The sequence below is a fragment of the Cervus elaphus genome, chromosome 9 (assembly GCF_910594005.1).
Source record: "Cervus elaphus chromosome 9, mCerEla1.1, whole genome shotgun sequence".
Lineage (NCBI taxonomy): Eukaryota > Metazoa > Chordata > Mammalia > Artiodactyla > Cervidae > Cervus > Cervus elaphus.
Genome location: NC_057823.1, coordinates 51,690,439 through 51,709,788, shown reverse-complemented (window position 1 = coordinate 51,709,788; position 19,350 = coordinate 51,690,439). Strand labels below are relative to the sequence as shown.

Below are 19,350 nucleotides of genomic sequence, written 5' to 3'. Positions count from 1 at the left end.
GTGCTTGACCCACAGCTTTTCCATCAGCCCACACTTTAGGATTTACAGTTTGTTCCATTAAAAAGAGCTGGTTCCATATTCATGAAAACAGAGGCCTGGACTTTGTTTAATATATCCCTCCCTAGAAGGGGTGAGGGAGACTTTGGCATGATTAGGAACACGTGAGAAAACAGCACGGAGTCCCAGCTGCCACTTAAAGGATGACTGACATAATAATGTTTGGCTCATCCAAACAGTCCCATTATAGTAGTGGATCAGGAGGAAAGCGGACCAGAGGCTTCAGTGAGCACAGAGAAAGTTGCCCCAGTGTCCTAAAGAAGTCAACTGGTTGGCCCTCCTCAGTTATTAATACCTGGAGTTCCTCAGGTGTAATTAGGATGGGAGCTTGTGTGGGGAACCCTGGGCACTTTCAGTCCAGATTGTCTTGAGAGTCTGATAGTTCAGAGGCAGTCTCTTCTCCAGTGTGGTCCTTTGCAGACCGGTCCCAGAGCCGGGGGCGGCTCAGATGCCTGAGGGAAATCCCGCTTGAGATGTCCCTCCTTTCTGTAGTAATAACAAGACTGTCCCTTTTCACCTGGGTCCTCTGGGCATTTTTCTCAGGCTGTTTCAGAGCAGGTCTAACAGCCATTGTTGGGGCTTCATTCTTTTGCCTGGTTCTTTTTTGTCTCGATTTTTCCTCCTCATATTCTGTACCATAATATACCGTCTGAGCCAGCTGCAACAGTTTTTCTAAAGACTGATTTGGTCCAAACACTTGTTTTTGTAACTTATGGCAGATATCTGGAGGTGACTGAGTGAGAGGTCTATCTTTTAAGATCATTCCTCCTTCTGCTCTTTCAAGATCAACATCAGTAAACCTGTGGAGAGCCTCCCATAGTCTATCTAGGAATTTATCAGGAGTTTACTTCTCTTCCTGTTCTATGTCAGCCAACTTAGCGTAAAGTCTTAGCATGTGCTCACTTGAGTCCTACAAGAATACATTTGGCAAAGTGGCTTTGTTATGGGAACCGCTTGGCTCCCAGTAGGAAGGAGGGCTATTTAGTGTTCCCTCTTTCCCCTTGTCTCACGCTGAAGCCATTCATCTCCAAAAGTAGTAGCTTCCTCCAAAGCTAGAGCTCTCATGTCAGGAGTCAGTGTCTGTCCCAAGACATACATTACATCTCTCCAAGTAAGCTCATAAAGTTAAGTTAGTCCCGTAAAGGCTTCTGTGTACATTTCGGATCCTCTAAATAGTCTTGACCGCAGTTGAGACTGTTCGAAATTCTACCGAGACTGAGGCAACCCCTCCTAGAAGGGTGCCCTGATTCTCAGCCTGTTCAGTTGGGAGCCCCAGGTAAAGGGGCAAAGTAAGAGAACAGGAGGCAGCTGAAGGTTTCACACCCAAATCTGCACCCTTAGGATGTAAGTCTGGCATGTCTTTCAGAGAGATAAAGACCAACACATATGGCACTTCTACCCATTTCACTTATTTTCTACAGAACCAGTCTAGTTGTAAAACAGTAATAATTGAGATCCTTCAACAGGTCAGCATTCCCTGTCTTGCAGAGGATACTGTGGCTGTTCAGTATCACAGAAGAAGATCAGGTGTGTCTTTTTAAGTTCTGGGGATTGAACTTGTCCCAGTTTTTTTAAATACATTTTAAAGAAGTGGTTCTGAAACTGCTAGCTCCCATCCGTAAGAGAGAAAAAAGCGACATCCACAGCCGTGGCTTTTTTCCACTGAAAGCATCCTTCCCTGCTCTAGATGGGGGTGTAGACAGACTCTCCACTGAAACTTTTCTTCCCTGGTTGAACTTAGTCTGTCCCTTACCGACGCAGGCGTCTTACTCGTCCCTCCCGTTTCTACTGCCGAGGTGGGATGGAGATGCACTACGGGTAGACCTGATAGCATCCCAGATTGATTTAGTTCCATACCACCAAGACCTTTGTTTGATTTGCCCTTTGCTCTGATGCCACCCAGAGTGTAACAGAGTAGCTTTCCTGGAATGTTTCCCAAGCTAGTACTACTAGGGGAAGCATCCTTCTTTTTTTTTTATTTTTATTTTTTTCATTTATTTTTATTAGTTGGAGGCTAATTACTTTACAATATTGTAGTGGCTTTTGTCATACATTGACATGAATCAGCCATGGATTTACATGTGTTCCCCATCCCGATCCCCCCTCCCACCTCCCTCTCTACCCGATCCCTCTGGGTCTTCCCAGTGTACCAGGCCCGAGCACTTGTCTCATGCATCCAACCTGGGCTGGTGATCTATTTCACCATAGATAATATACATGTCTCAATGCTGTTCTCTCGAAACATCCCACCCTCGCCTTCTCCCACAGAGTCCAAAAGTCTGTTCTGTACATCTGTGTCTCTTTTTCTGTTTTGCATATAGGGTTATCATTACCATCTTTCTAAATTCCATATATATGTGTTAGTATACTGTAATGGTCTTTATCTTTCTGGCCTACTTCACTCCGTATAATGGGCTCCAGTTTCATCCATCTCATTAGAACTGATTCAAATGAATTCTTTTTAATGGCTGAGTAATATTCCATTGGTGTATATGTACCACAGCTTCCTTATCCATTCGTCTGCTGATGGGCTTCTAGGTTGGGGAAGCATCCTTCTTATGTGTGCATATGTGCATTCCTGAGTACAGTCCTGACTGCAGTAGAAGTGGTGAGTCATAAAGGGACGAACAACCACCAAGATGTCCCTCTTGAGTGTCACCACACCAGTATATGTGATAGCAAAAGAGATGGTGGAGGGTTGGCCAGCGAAGAAAAAGTGATTTTTGTTCTCGCGCTATTAGGGCCATTCCTTCCAGTTCATTTCCACACATTCCACAAAAGGAATATCTAAGGAGTTGAGACAAAAGCCAATCAGAGAGCCTCCTCTGGTCCATTAAGAGCTAGCGCTACCAAAGGAAGAAGCCCATTGCATTTCCAATCTGACCAGATCCTTCAGTTCCCAATCTGTGTCCTCAAAAACCTCATGGTCAACAGCAGGGCTTCTATCCACATAGATGGGAGACACAGCTGTGACAAAGACTCACTTTCAGGTTGCTGGCCCCTGAGGCAGGCAGCAAAGAGAATAACCTCTAGCCTGAGAGACGTTCCTGGAGCTAGAGCTCTGCCTTGCTCTCAAGCATGCTCCTGTAACTTTCTGCTCCTAGCAAGGCTAGGTGCTTCCATACATGGGGTCTAAGTAAAAGTACATAGTAACAGCATGGATCACAGTTCTCCTGAAAGTCTATGATCTGACAAATTAGGTTAGTAGTTGTAATTCCCCACTCAATTACGAAATAGAGACCAGGAAAAGATGACTGAGAAAGGAAAGTGTGGTCCATATGCTTTGCCCATTTCTGGTCACTCCCCTTGCAGGGACCTTGGGTTTCTCTTGGCATTGGCAGGTCAGTATAAACTCCCGACAAAGCTCCCCTTTTGGGGGTTGCCTTCAGTCATTACAAAGGCATTACGAAGGCACTGTGCAGGACATGTCATTCGCACAAATACACCATAGAGTTATTAGTAAAGTAAATCAGAAAACTTGCATACTGAGAAAGCAGAGAGGCTAGAACTCTTGAGTGTTCTTACCTTGTCCTGAAGATCCCAGACAAGCCCTCAAGATGATAGCTTATTTTGAACAGTGTTGGATTCGTGATCTCTGAAGAAGAAGATTTAGCTTTGGGACCAGGGACCAGGCTTGATCATTCAAGAGCTTTTGTGTAGCAGAGTTTTATTAAAGTAAGAAAAGGGACAGAAAAAACGTCTGACATAGACATCAGAAGGGGGACCAAGAATGCCCCTTAAGTGTATTTCTTAATTTCCAAATGCAACAGAAAGTTTCTAGTTACGTTTTTGTTAGTAACATCTATCTTGTGGTTAGATAAATACTTTTATAATTTTAATCATTTGAAAATAATTGAGACTTTCTGTTAGTGTATGATCAGTTTTTATAAATGTTCACATGTGCCTGAAAAGAACATATATTCTACGTTTTGATTATGAGATAGCCTGCCTGCCTTTCCCTTTCTTCCTCCTTTCTGCCCCTCTCTTTCCTCTGGATATGGAATTTTACGATGGCATTTGTTTTCTCTTAGTGAATTAAATGTATTATTCCATCCTGCCTTATGTTGTTGCTGTTAAGAATCTGGCTATCAAGTGATCACTGTTTTGAAAATAATCTCTGTCCCTCAATCTCTGCCTACTTTTTTGTACTGTATGTCTTATCCACACAAGGCAGCTAGGGATGGGGTTGCCAAGCTGCAGCTGGGTCAAGGGACTTTCCTCCCTCAAGGGTGGGTCTGCCCCACTGGGGGCTGGTTTTCAGGCAGACCATCGTGGGCACCGGTGGAAGGCTCCTGGGGCATAGGTGGCAGGCTTGGGTGAGGGAGTCACACTTGTAGCGCTAGAGGTAATATGGCATGTCCTTCTCTATCACCAGGGGCTCTTCCATGGGACCATACCACTTCAACACACAGCTGTTCTTGTCAACGAAGAACTTGGTAAAGTTCCATTTGATAGCATTTCCCAGCATGCTCCTCCCCTTGGGCTGAATTTTCATCCGCTTCCACAGAGGGTGGGCATCATCCCAATTCACACAGATCTGGCTGAACTTCACCGAATTTGATGCTGTAGCCATGGCGAACTCTTTGATCTCAGCATTGCTCCCTGGCTCCTGCCTCCTGAACTGGTTGCAAGGGAGGGCCAGAATCTGTAAACTACACTCTGCTCATTGGCTGTTCATGTCGACCCGCTGAGTGTGGTTTACATCCGTCTTGCCTCTTTGCGAGGTCACACTGGTGACTGTGCACACTTGGCCTGGTGCTTGTTCAAGTTAACCATGCTCCCGTCAGTGTTCTTGACTGAGAATTCCTACATGGAGTGTGCCCAGTGCCAGTCATAGGACACATCATGGTGCAGACCAGGAGCGCGCAGGGCCCCGCAGAGTAGTGCCAACCTCAGCAGGTGGCACAGACAGCTCCCAGCTGTCTACTTTTAAGATTTTCTGTTTTTATGATTTTTTTATACTTTCACATGATGATGTATTTAGGTGTAGATTAAAAAAAAAATTCCTGCTTGGAGTTTGTTGAATTTATTCAATCTGGATTTGTGTCTTTCATCTATTCTAGAACATTTATAGCTATTATAGCTTGAAATATTGTCTCTGCCTGTTTCTTTTTCCTATCTTTTTGACATTCCAAAGAAACATATGTTAGACCTTCTTATTCAGTAGTCTTTCATGTTTCTTTACCTGTTCTCCATATTTCCCCTCTATATGCCACTTCTGTTGAAATCTCAATAGTTTTGTGCAGCGTGTCTTCTGGTTTACTTGTTTTCCCTTCTACTGTGTCTAATCTACTATTGAATCTGTCCATTAAATACTCAGTTACGAAATTATAGTTCTAATTTTTAGAAGTTTTATTTGTATCCTGTCAAAGTTTCACTGTACTACTAATTATTATTAAAAATTATTTGGAGCAGATTTAAGTTCTCTTCTGCTAGGTGCCTAGAGGTAATTAATGATCTGGAACCATGGCAAATCAAGTTCACAACTTGAGGTTTCTTAGTCTGCCCATGAGATGTGAATCTAGATTGTAAACCATATAGAAGCAGATTGTGACTTCAGTTTTTTGGGGTCAGCTTTTTCTTTTCCTTTTTCCTTTTCCTTCCACTGCCCTGTGCTCCCCACACAGCTGTTGTACTGAGTATTGCCAGGGCAGTCTTTATAATTCACCTTTAAGCTAGAAATTCAAAAGACTAAACTCTCAGGAAAATGTGGGGAGAGTTCCCACTTTGGGTGGCTCTAAACTTTGACTTTATTCTCCTTTCCCCACAAGGCTGCCAAAACCAAAAGCCAAGTTGAATGAATCAATGAATTTGGCAGGGTTGAGTGGCTTTAGTACTCTGGTTCTATTTTGTCTCTTCCTTAGCTTTTTGTTTTGTAGTTCCTAAACATTCTGTTGCTTTTTTGATGCTTTTAGTGGCATATTTTTATATTCAGGTTTTTTTGTTTTCAGAGTGGTTTGATCTGAATAATCCAACTCAATATTATTAGAAATGAGTTGGCCATTGATTTTTTTTTTTAAATATTGCAGAGTACTAAACTATTTTATTGTTTGTAAAAGATTTTCAGTTTATACAGTCAAAATAGCTGCAAAGAAAGATACATATTTTCTTTTATAGTGGTATATTAGGTAATTTGTTTTTGACAGGAATCCTTACGGTGTTCCATGATTATCCATGATGATGGCGTTTGATGTGTATGTGTGTTTTACCTACTTTTATATGTGTTTATATTACATATGTTTATGTCAAGTAAATATGTTAAAGTAGCATTAAGAATGTATATATAAATTTCATTTTCACTGAGGGCCGTTGAAAAGGAACTTATAGTGAATTGTATGCCATTTTGCCATCTACCTAGATGACTGTGTGATAATCCTTCTACTGTGACCTCTCATTTGGCAAATTATATTTGTATATTACCCAGTAGTGAATCATCTTTACATATCTGTAATGATTTTCTTGACCAGTGTATTAGTTATCTGTCACTGTCTGACAAGTTACCATTAACTTGGCTGCTTAAAGCAATGCACATTTGCTGTTTCAGTATCTGTGGTTCAGGATTCCACGCATGACTTAGTGGGTCCTCCGTATCACTGCAGTGCTGCTGCTGCTGCTGCTAAGTTGCTTCAGTCATGTCTGACTCTGTGCGACCCCGTAGATGGCAGCCCACCGGCTCCTCCATCCCTGGGATTCTCCAGGCAAGAACACCAGAGTGCGTTGCCATTTCCCTCTCCAACACATGCATGCATGCTAAATGGCTTCAGTCGTGTCTGACTCTGTGTGACCCTATAGACAGCAGCCCACCAGGCTCCTCTGTCCACGGGATTCTCTAAGCAAGAATACTGGAGTGGGTTGCCATTTCCTTCTCCAGTATCACTGCAATAGCTGACATCTAACCTGAGGCTTGACTGGGGAAGGATATCTTTCTAATAAGCTCATGGGGGTCCAATGGTTTTTGCAGAATTCAGTCTTTTGCAGCTTGTCAGATTAGGGGCTTCATTTTCTTGCTGGCTGGAGCCTGCTCTCAGTTTCTTGCCATGTGTTCATCTCCATGAATAGCTCCCAACGTGGCAGCTTGGTTTTTCAAAGCCAGTGAGAGAGAGAGAGAGAGAGCAAGTTCTTAGCAAAACAGACATTACAGTGCGATGACATGTACATATTCACATGCATCCTGTTACCTTTCCTGTGTTGGTTAGAAGTAAGCCATATCTCTTACTTAAGGGGATGTGTCTGATTTTGGTCTAGATATTATGAATTGTCTGCAAGTAACAGGAAATGATATATATATATAAGATGTTTATTTCTCTTACCTAAACACGATCTTCAGGTCAGCAGGGCTGGTGTGGCAGCCCTGCTTCAGGTAGACATGGGGGGTCTTGAGTTTGTTCTAGTCACACTATGATTCCCGCCCTAAGGAATAGCCCTTTCTTCATCATTTTAAATGACCAGATCTGCATCCCAGGGAGCAGAGTGGAAGAAGGGATGTAGAAGCAAAAGCCAGTGACACTTAAGTCCTTTAAGGAAGACCTGAAATCTGGCAAATGATGTTTCTGCTTCTATCTTGTTGGCCAAAATGTAATCTTTTTTACTGATACTTCATTTGCCCAGCAAAAATTTGGCTGCCATGGAAGAATGGGAGAACAGATCATGAGGAACCACTAGCAATTTCTACCACAACTAGTTTTAAGCTAAACAAACAAACAACCAAAAAACTCTTTGCTCTGGGATGTTGTTGTTTAATTGCTAAGTCATGTCTGACTCTTGGTGACCCCATAGACTAGAGCCCGCCAGGCTCCTCTATCCATGGGATTTCCCAGGCAAGAATACTGGAGTGGATTGCCGTTTTTTTTCTCCAGGGGATCTTCCTGATCTTTCCTTATCCAGGGATTGAACTCATGTCTTCTGCATTAGCAGGCAGATTGTTGACCACTGAGCCAACAGGGAAGCCCTGTTCTGAGATTGTTGTTGTTGATCAGTCATCCAATTGTGTCTGACTCTTTGCGACCCCAAGGACTGCAGCACACCAGGCCTCCCAGTCCCTAACCATCTCCCAAAGTTTGTCCAAGTTCATGTCTATTGCATCGGTGATGCCATCCAGCCATCTCATCCTCTGACACTCTCTTCTCCTTCTGCCCTCAGTCTTTCTCAGCATTAGGGACTTTTCCAATGAGTTGGCTGTTCTCATCAGATAACCAAAATACTGGAGCTTCAGCTTCAACATCAGTCCTTCCACCAAATATTCAGGTTGATTTCCCTTAAGATTGACTGGTTTGATCTCATTGCTGTCCAAGGGACTCTCAGGAGTCTTCTCCAGCACCACAGTTTGAAGGCATCAATTCTTTGGTGTTCTGCCTTCTTTACAGCTCTCACAACCACATGTGACCACTGAGAAGACTGTAGCGTTGATTATACAAATCTTTGTCGGCAGAGTGATGTCTCTTGCTTTTCAACACACTGTCTAGGTTTGTCATAGCTTTCCTGCCAAGAAGGAATCATCTTCTGATTTCATGACTGCAGTCACCATCCGCAGTAATTTTAGAGCCCAAAAGAGGAAATCTGTCACTATTTCCACCTTTTCTCCTCTGGACCAGATGCCATAATCTTAGGTTTTTTAATATTTATTTTTAGACCTGCTCTTTCACTCTTTCACCCTCATGAAGAGACTCTTTAGTTCCTCTTCGATTTCTGCCATTAGAGTGGCATAATCCCGCATATCTGAGGCTGTTGATGTTTCTCCCGCCTATCTTGATTTCAGCTTGTAACTCATCCAGCCCGGCGTTTCTCATTATGTGCCTGGTGTAATAGGTTAAACAAACAGGGTGACAACAGACAACCCTGTCATACTGCTTCCTCAGCCTTGAACCAGTCATTTGTTCCACACATGGTTCTAAATGTTGCTTCTTGACCTGCATACAGGTTTCTCAGGGGACAGAAAAGATGGTCTGGTATTCCCATCTCTTTAAGAACTTTCCATAGTTTGTTATGATCCACACAAAGGCTTTCGTGTAGTTGATGAAACAGAGGTAGATGTTTTCTGGAATTCCCTTGTTTTCTCTATGATCCAGCAAATGCTGGCAATTTGATCTCTGGTTCCTCTTCCTTTTTTAAACCCAGTTTGGACATCTGGAAGTTCTTGGTTCACATAATGCTGAAGCCTGGCATGCAAGGTTTTAAGCATGACCTTACTCGCATGGAAGACGAGTGCAACTGTCCAATGGTTGTCAAATTCTTTAGTACTACTCATTTTGGGATTGGGATGAAAATTGACCTCTTCCAATCCTGTGACCACTGTTGGATCTTCCAGATTTGCTGCCATATTGAATGTAACACCTTGACGGTATCATCCTTTAGGGTTTTGAATAGTTCTACTGGAATTCCATCGCACCACTTGCTTTATTAATAGCAGTGCTTCCTAAAGCCCAGTTGTTTTCGCTTTCCAGAATGTCTGGCTCTGGGTGGCTGACCACACCATCGTAGTAATCCAGTTAAGATTTTTTTTGTACAGTTCTCTGTGTATTCTTTCCATCTCTTCTTGATCTCTTCAGCGTCTACTAGATCTCCACCGTTTCTGTCCTTTATTGTGCCCATCTTTGGCCAAAATGTTCCCTTGATAGCTCCAAGTTTCCTCGAGATCTCTAGTCTTTGCCCTTCTGTTGTTTTCTTCTAGTTTTATGCACTGTTCATTGAAGAAGACCTTCTTGTCTCTCCATTGCTGTTCTTTGGAACTTTGCATTTAGTTGGGTACTACCTTTCCCTTTGGACTTCCCTGATAGCTCAGTTGGTAAAGAATCCACCTGCAATGCAGGAGACCCCGGTTCAATACCCATCGGTGATATGGATCAGGTCAGGAAGATCCTCTGAAGAAGGGATAGGCAACCCGCTCCAGTATTCTTGAGCTTTCCTTGTGAGTCAGCGTGTAAAAGAATCCTCCTGCAATGTGGGAGACCTGGACTCGATCCCTGGGTTGGAAATATACCCTCGAGAAGGGAAAGGCTACCTACTCCAGTATTCTGGCCTGGAGAATTCCATGGAATTCCATGGGGTTGCAAAGAGTTGGACACAACAGAGTGACTTTCACTCCTCTTTCCCTTTCTCCCTTGCTCTTTACTTCTCTTCTTTCTTCAGCTATTTGTAAAGCCGCCTCAGATAGCCACTTTGCCTTCTTGCTTTTCTTTTTCTTTTGGATGGTTTTGTTCGCTGCCTCCTGTACTGTATTACGGACGTTCATTCCGTAGTTCTTCAGGCACACTGTTTACTAGATCTAATCCCTTGAGTCTATTTGTTACCTCCACTGCATATTCATAGGGGATTTGATTTAAGTAGTACCTGGCTGGCTTGGTGGTTTTCCCCCTTTTTTTAGTTTAAGCCTGAATTTTGCTCTGAGAAGCTGATCTGAGCTACAGTTAGCTCCAGGTCTTGTTTTTGCTGACTGTATACAGCTGCTCCATTTTCAGCTATGAAAAATATAATCAATTTGATTTTGGTATTGACCATTCAGTGATGTCCATGTGTAAAATCATCTCTTGTGTTGTTGAAAAAGGGTATTTGCTATGACTAGTGCATTCTCTTGACAGAATTTGGTTAGCTTTTGCCCTGCTTCATTTTGATCTCCAAGGCCAGACTTGCCTGTTACTCAAGGTATCTCTTGACTTCCTACTTTCGCATGCCAATCCCCAATGAACATCTTTTTTTTGCATTAGTTCTAGGAGGTCTTCTAGGTCTTCATAGAACTGATCAAGTCTAGCTTCCTGGGCATAGACTTGAATTACTGTGATGTTGAATGGCTTGCCTTGGAAGCAAACCAAGACTGCACCCAAGTACTGCACCTCAGTAGTTGTGAGGTTGCACCCAAGTACTGCATTTCGGACTTCTTTGTTGATTATGAGGGCTACTCCATTTCTTCTATGGGATTCTTGCCCACAGTGGTAGATATAATGGTCATCTGAATTAAATTCGCCCATTCCCATCCATTTTAGTTCACTGATTCCTAAGATGTAGATGTTTATTCTTACCATCCCCTGCTTGACCACGTCCAATTTACCTTGATTCACGGACCTAACATTTCAGGTTCCTATGCAATACTAATTCTTTGCAGCATTAGATTTTACTTTCATCATGAGATATATCCACAACTGAGCCTTGTTTCCACTTTCCTTCATTCTTTGAAGGCCCAGGTGCTTCATTCATTCTGGGGCTATTAATAGTTGTCCTCTGCTCTTCCCCTGCAGCTTATTGGACACCTTCAGACTTGGGGAACTCATCTTTCAGTGTCATAGCTTTTTGTCCTTTTATACAGTTCATGAGGTTCTCATGCCAAGTACACTGGAGTGGTTTGCCATTCCCTCTTTCAGTGGATCATGTTTTGTCAGCACTCTCCACTATGACCCATCTGTCTTGGGTGGCCCTACACAGCATGGCTCATAGCTTCACTGAGTTATGAAAGCCCCTTCACTGTGACAACCCAGTGATCCATGAACAGGGCCCTGGGATAGTTAAGTATAAAATTATTTTTTTTTCCTTTAGATATTTGAGAAATTATTAAAAATTCAGTTTCTTTTCTGTAGGATGGGGAGGACTTGAAGAGCAGAGTATGCCAAAGAGAACTGGACTAGCTTGGACAAAGTACAGTGTGGATATGAGGAAGGCTGGTTGTGGAAAAGGAGCCTGCAAGGGTCAGGTTCTTAAAGTATATTATCTCTATTTTATCCTCCAACAACTCTTGCTGTCAGTGCAGTTCAGTCACTGAGTCATGTCCAACTCTTTGTGACTGCATGGACTGCAGCACGCCAGGCTTCCCTGTTCATCACCAACTTGCAGAGCTTTCTCAAACTCATGTCTATTGAGTTGGTGATGCCATCCAACCATCTCATCCTCTGTTGTCCCCTTCTCCTGCCCTCAATCTTTCCCAGCATCAGGGTCTTTTCCAATGAGTCAGTTCTTCGCATAAGGTGGCCAAAGTATTGGAGTTTCAGCTCCAGTTCTTCCAGTGAATATTCAGTACTGATTTCCTTTAGGATTGACTGGTTGGATCTCCTAGCAGTCCTAGGGACTCTCGAGTCTTCTTCAATACCACAGTTTAAAAGCATCAATTCTTTGGCACTCAGCTTTCTTTATGGTCCAACTCTCACATTCATACATGACTACTGGAAAAGCCATAGCTTTGACTAGATAGACCTTTGTTGGCAAAGTAATGTCTCTGCTTTTTAATATACTGTCTAGGTTTGTCATAGTTTTTCTTCCAAAGAGCAAGCGTCTTTTAATTTCATAGCTGCAGTCACCATCTGCAGTGATTTTGCAGCCCCAGAAATAAAGTCTGTCATTGTTTCCATTGTTTCCCCATCTATTTGCCATGAAATGATAGGATCAGATGCCATGATCTTCGTTTTTTGAATGTTGAGCTTTAAGCCAGCTTTTTCACTCTCTTCTTTCACTTTCATCAAGAGGCTCTTTAGCTCCTCTTCTCTTTCTGCCATAAGGGTGGTGTCACATGCACATCTGAGGTTATTGATATTTCTCCCTGCAGTCTTGATTCCAGCTTGTGCTTCACCCAGCCCAGCATTTCACATGATGTACTCTGCATGTGCTGTGGGTAATATTATTCTGGCTACAGAACAGGGTAATTGCTTAAGGACTCTAAAATGGTTTATAGGAGGACTTAAATTGAAGAAGGTAGGGAAAGCCACTAGACCATTCAGGTACGACCTAAATCAAATTCCTTATGATTATACAGTGGAAGTGAAAAACAGATTCAATTGATTAGATCTGATAGACAGAGTGCCTGAAGAATTATGGATGGAGGTTTGTGACATTGTACAGGAGGCAGTGATCAAGACCATCCCCAAGAAAAAGAAATGCAGAAAGGCAAAATGGTTGTCTGAAGAGGCCTTACAAATAGCCGAGAAAAGAAGCTAAAGGCAAAGGAGAAAAGGAAAGATACACCCATTTGAACACAGAGTTCCAAAGAATAGCAAAGAGAGCTAAGAAAGCCTTCCTTGGTGATCAGTGAAAGAAATAGAGTAAAACAGTAGAATGGGAAAGACTAGAGATTTCTTCAAGAAAATTAGATTGATACCAAGGGAACATTTCATGCAAACATGGGCTCAATAAAGGACAGAAATGGCGTGGACCTAACAGAAGCAGAAGATATTAAGAAGAAGTGGCAAGAATACACAGAAAAGCAATGCAAAAAAAGATCTTCATGACACAGATAACCACGATGGTGTGATCACTCACCTAGAGCCAGACATCCTGGAATGCAAGGTCAAGTGGTCCTTAGGAAGCATCACTATGAATAAAGTTGATGGAGGTGATGGAATTCCAGTTGAGCTATTTCAAATCCTAAAAGATGATGCTGTGAAAGTGCTGCACTCAATATGTCATCAAATTTGGAAAACTCAGCAGTGGCCACAGGACTGGAAAAGGTCAATTTTCATTCCAATCCCAAAGAAGGGCAATGCCAAAGAGTGTTCAAACTACTGCACAATTGCACTCATCTCACACGCTAGCAAAGTAATGCTCAAAATTCTCTAAGTCAGGTTTCAACAGTACGTGAACCATGAACTTCCAGATGTTCAAGCTGGATTTAGAAAAGGCAGAGGAACCAGAGATCAAATGGCCAACATCCGTTGTGTCATAGAAAAAACAATAGAGTTCCAGAAAAAAACATCTACTTCTGCTTTATTGACTATGCCAAAGCCTTTGACTGAGTGGATCACAACAAACTGTGGAAAATCCTGAAAGAGATGGGAATACCAGACCACCTTACCTGCCTCCTGAGAAATCTGTATGCAGGTGAAGAAGCAGCAGTTAGAACTGGATGTGGAACAATGGACTGGTTTCAAATAGGAAAAGGAGTATGTCAAGGCTGTATCTTGTCACCCTGCTTATTTAACTTACGTACAGAGTACATCATGCGAAATGCTGGGCTGGTTGAAGCACAGGCTGGAATCAAGATTGCTTGGAAAAATATCAGTAACCTCAGATATGCAGATGACACCACCCTTATGGCAGAAAGTGAAGAAGAACTAAAGAACCTCTTGATGAAAGTGAAAGAAGAGAGTGAAAACGTTGGTTTAAAACTCAACATTCAGAAAACTAAGAACATGGCATCTTGTCCCGTCACTTCATGGCAAATAGATGGAGAAACAATGGAAACAGTGAGAGATTTTATTTTGGGGGGCTTCAAAATCACTGCAGATGGTGATTGCAGCCATGAAATTAAAAGACGCTTGCTACTTGGAAGAAAAGTTATGACCAACCTAGACAGCATATTAAAAAGCAGAGATATTACTGCTGTAATCTATGGGGTAACAAAGAGTCAGACACGACTGAGCGGCTGAACTGAACACTTTAAACCTAGAACTTGATGTTAAAGCCCATGTTCATTCTTTAGTTTGAAGAGTTAACAGATTCCCATAAAGAGAGCCATGTTTCTTAAGGTCTTGAGTGTGATACTAGTCTTTTTATTCATCAGTTATGCAAGCTCTCAACTTTGATATTTTGAAGTTGCAGGCAATGAGATGAGGATGTAATTGTTCAGTTGCGAAGTTGTGTGGGACTCTTTGAGACCCCATGGACTGCAGCATGTCAGGCTTTCATCTCATGGAGGCTCCATCTCATGGAGCTTGCTCAAACTCATGTCCATTGAGTTGGTGATGCTATCCAACCATCTCATCCTCTGTCGTCCCCTTATCCTGCCCTTAATCTTTCCCAGCATCAGGGTCTTTCTCAGTGGACCAGCTCTTCCTATCAGGTGGCCAAAGTTTTGGAGCTTTAGCTTCAGTATCAGTCCTTGCAATGAATATTCAGGGTTGATTTCCTTTAGGATTGACTGGTTTGATCTCCTTGCTGCCCAAGTCAAGAGTGTTCTCTAGCACCACAGTTCAAAAGTACCAGTTCTTCAGTGCTCAGCATTCTTTATGGTCCAGCTCTCACATGTGTACATGACTAGTGGAAAAACCATAGCTTTGTCTATATAACCCTTTGTCAAAAGTGATCTCTCTGCTTTTTAATACACTGTTGTCATAGCTTTTCTTCCAAGGAGCAAGTGTCTTTTATTTCCATGACTGTCGTTACCATCCGCAGTGATTTTGGAACCCAAGAAAGTAAAGTGTCTCACTGTCCATTGTTTCCCCATCTATTTTCCATGAAGTGATGGGACCGGATGTCATGATCTTAGATTTTTGAATGTTGAGTTTTAAGCCAGCTTTTTCACTCTCCTCTTTCACCTTCATCAAGAGGCTTCTTAGTTCCTCTCACTTTCTGCCATTAAAGTGGTATTATCTGCATATCTGAAGTTGTTGATATTTCTCTTGGCAATCTTGGCTGAATGAATCACAAGCTGAAATCAAGATCGCTGGGGAGGTAATAGATGGGAGGTATGGAAAGGTCTCTTTATTCAGGCTAGCTGTGATAACCAGCAGTCTGAGTGGTGGTCAGGATGTGACTTGATAAAAGTCTGTCTGTTCCTTCCTTGCTTTCCATGGTCTGCTTATGCTTTAGTATGACTGTCCAGTGGGCACTGGCTAGCATGAACCTCCTTAGGAAATTCACGGCCACTCTCTCTTGCCCATTGGAGATAAACCCTGAGAAAAGCTCTGACCTACCTTTCCAGGAATGGGACTAGTCAGACTGGGCAAGCATGTTTGGAAGTTTGCTGCTCTGGTTCATTTTTCAAAACAGTTGAGTCCCTTCTGCGTGGTTTCTCTGTGGGGTTTAAGTCACAACGTCAGAGATGGGGAACTTTCTCTTGTCATACTTCCTCTCTTTTCTGCCTCCCTTCAAGTACTTCTGAATGTTATATTTATTTAGTTCTGATCAGTTAGACATTTTCTCTCCCAGCCATTCATCTGCAGGTAACATTAGTTACAGAGGAGAACCCAGAAAGACAAGGGGGCAGGCAGTAATTGAAGAATGGCAGGAAATATGTACCCTGTCCCTGCTGATGACAGCCATACTTCACAGCTTGCACTTCCTGAGTAGAAGACTTGGGAAAGGGAAGGCTCAGAGCTTTTTCAGGAAGTTGGCTGCATCCCATTATCTCCAAATGTGTGCAAAGTGTTTAATGAACAGCACTGGGTACAAGGTTGTCATGTGGCTGTGGGGCAGAAGGATTTGCTCGTATTGGACAATTCATAATCCCTTTGTTTCAGGGAAATCTCTAAGACTGACTTCGCAGGCTGCCTCCCAACACCCATTGCATACACAGCCTTGAGGTTTAAAGCTAATTTATTTCTATTTCATTTTCTTTCAGCTTTCTACTGCGTTTAATCAGTTGCTTTAGTCTCACTGCCCCTTCAGCCAGGCTTGCCGGGAAAGGATTATAGCTGGGCCCTCATGCCCCAGCTTCATTTGGAGCATCTGGTCAGCGTGCCAGAACACAGAATATCTCAGAGGCTTCCTTTGCTCTTTGAATGGCAAACACAGGGTAGTTTAAGCTGTCATGGAGCCTTCCTTTTATAAAACATCCAGAATATGAGAAGGATAAAGGGGAAGCTGAAGGCTCTTAAAAACCAGCTGGAAAGTGCATGAAAACTAAAATGCAGTCCACCTGCTCAGTTCCCAGGAGTCCTTCCCAAGTTCCTTTTTGTGGTTAGGTCATTTAGACTCTCACTGCAAGGACTTGAGGGAAAAGGCCATTCCAGTAGGGTTTCTGTTTGGGTGAGAGTTCCTGAGGGGCATCCTGAGGGACTTTCCTTCACGATGGTCAATATGTTACTTCACTCTGAGCGAGTATCTTTTCATAATTCTCATTGTCTTTGTGGAAAACTCTTTTGGGTGTGTGTCCACACTGGGGTGAGTGTTAAGATTCGAAAAGAAGCAAAGGCTAAGCAGAAGGTGGGCCCAGGAGTAAACTTGCTGGGCAGTTTTTAGGCAGGAAGAGAGGACAGAAATCAGGAAACCCTGGTGCATACCTTTACCATCTAACATGAAATGCCTGTTGCATAGATGCTCTTGCCAAAGAACTGTGGAAAAAAGCTGAGTGGAGGAGCATCCAATCCCCCTTAGTGTCTCTGTTGAAACGATTTATTCAAGACCACAGAGCCAGCTGGCAGACAAAATGAAAAGATGAGTCAGAAACGCTATAATTTTTTTTCAAGCTAAGATGTGGCCTTCAGGTAGCATTTCCTGCACAGAGGACTCTTGGGATACAGAGCAGCGTGTTCCTGCAAGATTCAGATAAAGCCCCTCTCTCCAGCCCTGTAACTCACAGTAAACTGTGCATTAAATGAGCTGCAGTTTCTGCTTTTGCAAAAGTAAGAAATAGTTGGGGGCTTATCAAGTTAGATAGTGCCTTATGGGGTGTCTAACACAAAGTGTCTGGCCTACCCTCCCTCTCCTTCCCTCCACTTCCCTTTCCCCTCTCTCCTTTGTTGCTGCAACCTTGTCTTCAGATAGTCATAGTGACCTCTTGGGTCCCTGCATCTTTCTAACTATAGCTAATCCTGGTCCTGCATTCTTTTTTTGTTTGTTTTGTTTATTAAGTAATTTTTATTTCTTTTTGACTTTACTGGGTCTTTGTTTGCTGGATGGGCTTTATCTAATCTCAGTGAGTGGGGCTACTCTTCATTGTGGTGTATGGGCTTCTTCTTGTCATGGTTTCAGCAGATCACAGGCTTCAGTAGTTTTGGCACATGGGCTCAGTAGTTGCTATTCCCTGCTACTCTAGAGTGCAGGCTCCGTAGTTGTGGTGTATGGCTTAATTGCTCCACGACATGTAGGATCTTTGAGGACCAGGGATTGAACCCATGTCTCCTGCATTGGCAGGCAGATTCTTTACCACTGAGCCACCAGGGAAGCCCTGGTCCTGCACTTTTAAAGTCTGCACCCAAAGGCTCACTAAAACTGCCCAGCTAAGAGACATAAAAAGCAGAGACATTACTTTGCCAACAAAGGTCGGTCTAGTCAAGGCTATGGTTTTTCCAGCGGTCATGTATGAATGTGAGAGTTGGACTATAAAGAAGGCTGAGCGCCGAAGAATTGATGCTTTTGAACTGTGGTGTTGGAGAAGGCTCTTGAGAGTCCCTTGGACTGCAAGGAGATCAGTCCTGCGTGTTTATTGGAAGGACTGGTGTTGAAGCTGAAACTCCAATACTTTGGCCACCTGATGCGAAGAGCTGACTCATTTGAAAAGACCTTGATGCTGGGAAAGATTGAGGGCAGGAGGAGAAGGGGACGACAGAGGATGAGATGGTTGGATGGCATCACTGACTCAATGGACATGGGTTTGGGTGGACTCTGGGAGTTGGTGATGGACAGGGAGGCCTGGCGTGCTGTGGTTCATGGGGTCGCAAAGAGTCGGACACAACTAAGTGACTGAACTGAACTGAACAGACATATAAGAGTCTTGTTTTCTCCATGAAATGTAGTTAGACCTCTCTATAGTATTTTGGCAAATGTCCAGATTAGTGTCATGAGGTGACTTATTCAAATTTAAATTTTATGTCTTCAGCTCTGATTTGGTAATATATTCACATGGTTCAAAATTCAAAGGTCACTAAAGGCCAAGGTGAACTTCCTCACACCCCATCCCTGTGCCATCCAGGTGCTCTTCCTCAAAGCAACCAAGGGTTGCCAGTTTCTTCTAGAGATATTTATGTATAGTCTAAGCAAATATACCCATATAGTGTTTTTTCATATATTTACACAAAAGGTACTTCACTGTGTATACAACTTGTTTCCATTTAACAATATATCATAGACATCATTCTTTATCAGTACATAAACAGCTTCTTAGGAGGTGACTTTCATTTTAATATATGTAGAATGACTCAGGTAGAAACCTTTGGGGAAATGTGTGCGTTGACCCATGTTTACAAATGACAGTGCTCCAATTAGACTTATTACTTAGGCACAATTTATTGTTTAAATAAAGGATGTATTTGACTGTTGTGTCTAAGAAGTGATTACTGATGGCTTTTTAGAGCCAGTATGACTCACAAAGCATCTTTGATGGTAAGTTTAGAATGACTGTGTCATTAGTTCTGATTGGGAGTTTGTGCGAGTCAGAATTTTAGTTTAAAACCTGTTAAGGGAGGAAAGCAGCCATAAACTTGGTCTCCTTGGCTGCAGTGCTTCCCCTGTGTTGTACTGGGACCATTTTTTTTAATAATCAGGGGGCTGCACTAGGTCTGTCATGGCCACTCGGCACTTTGGATCTAAAGATGCCCAGATATTTCTTTGCAACTATGAAAAGTAAAAATAAAAAAGCTTAGCTATTTGCATTTTCCCTGCTGAAACCTGCTGACAGTTGGGAATGCTTCCAGACCCAGGTGGCTGACTAGTTGGGCTCTG

The 19,350-nt window shown here is 42.8% G+C and overlaps 1 protein-coding gene and 1 pseudogene across 10 annotated transcripts in view; one reads left to right on the top strand and one right to left on the bottom strand.

The window, feature by feature from the left end:
- Positions 1-19,350, top strand: part of SIL1 (SIL1 nucleotide exchange factor) — a 237,142-nt gene that overhangs the window by 177,435 nt on the left and 40,357 nt on the right. The gene's annotated exons all lie outside the window — the stretch shown is intronic.
- The window catches only part of LOC122699145, a 49,278-nt pseudogene continuing 34,242 nt past the window's right edge, over positions 4,315-19,350 (bottom strand).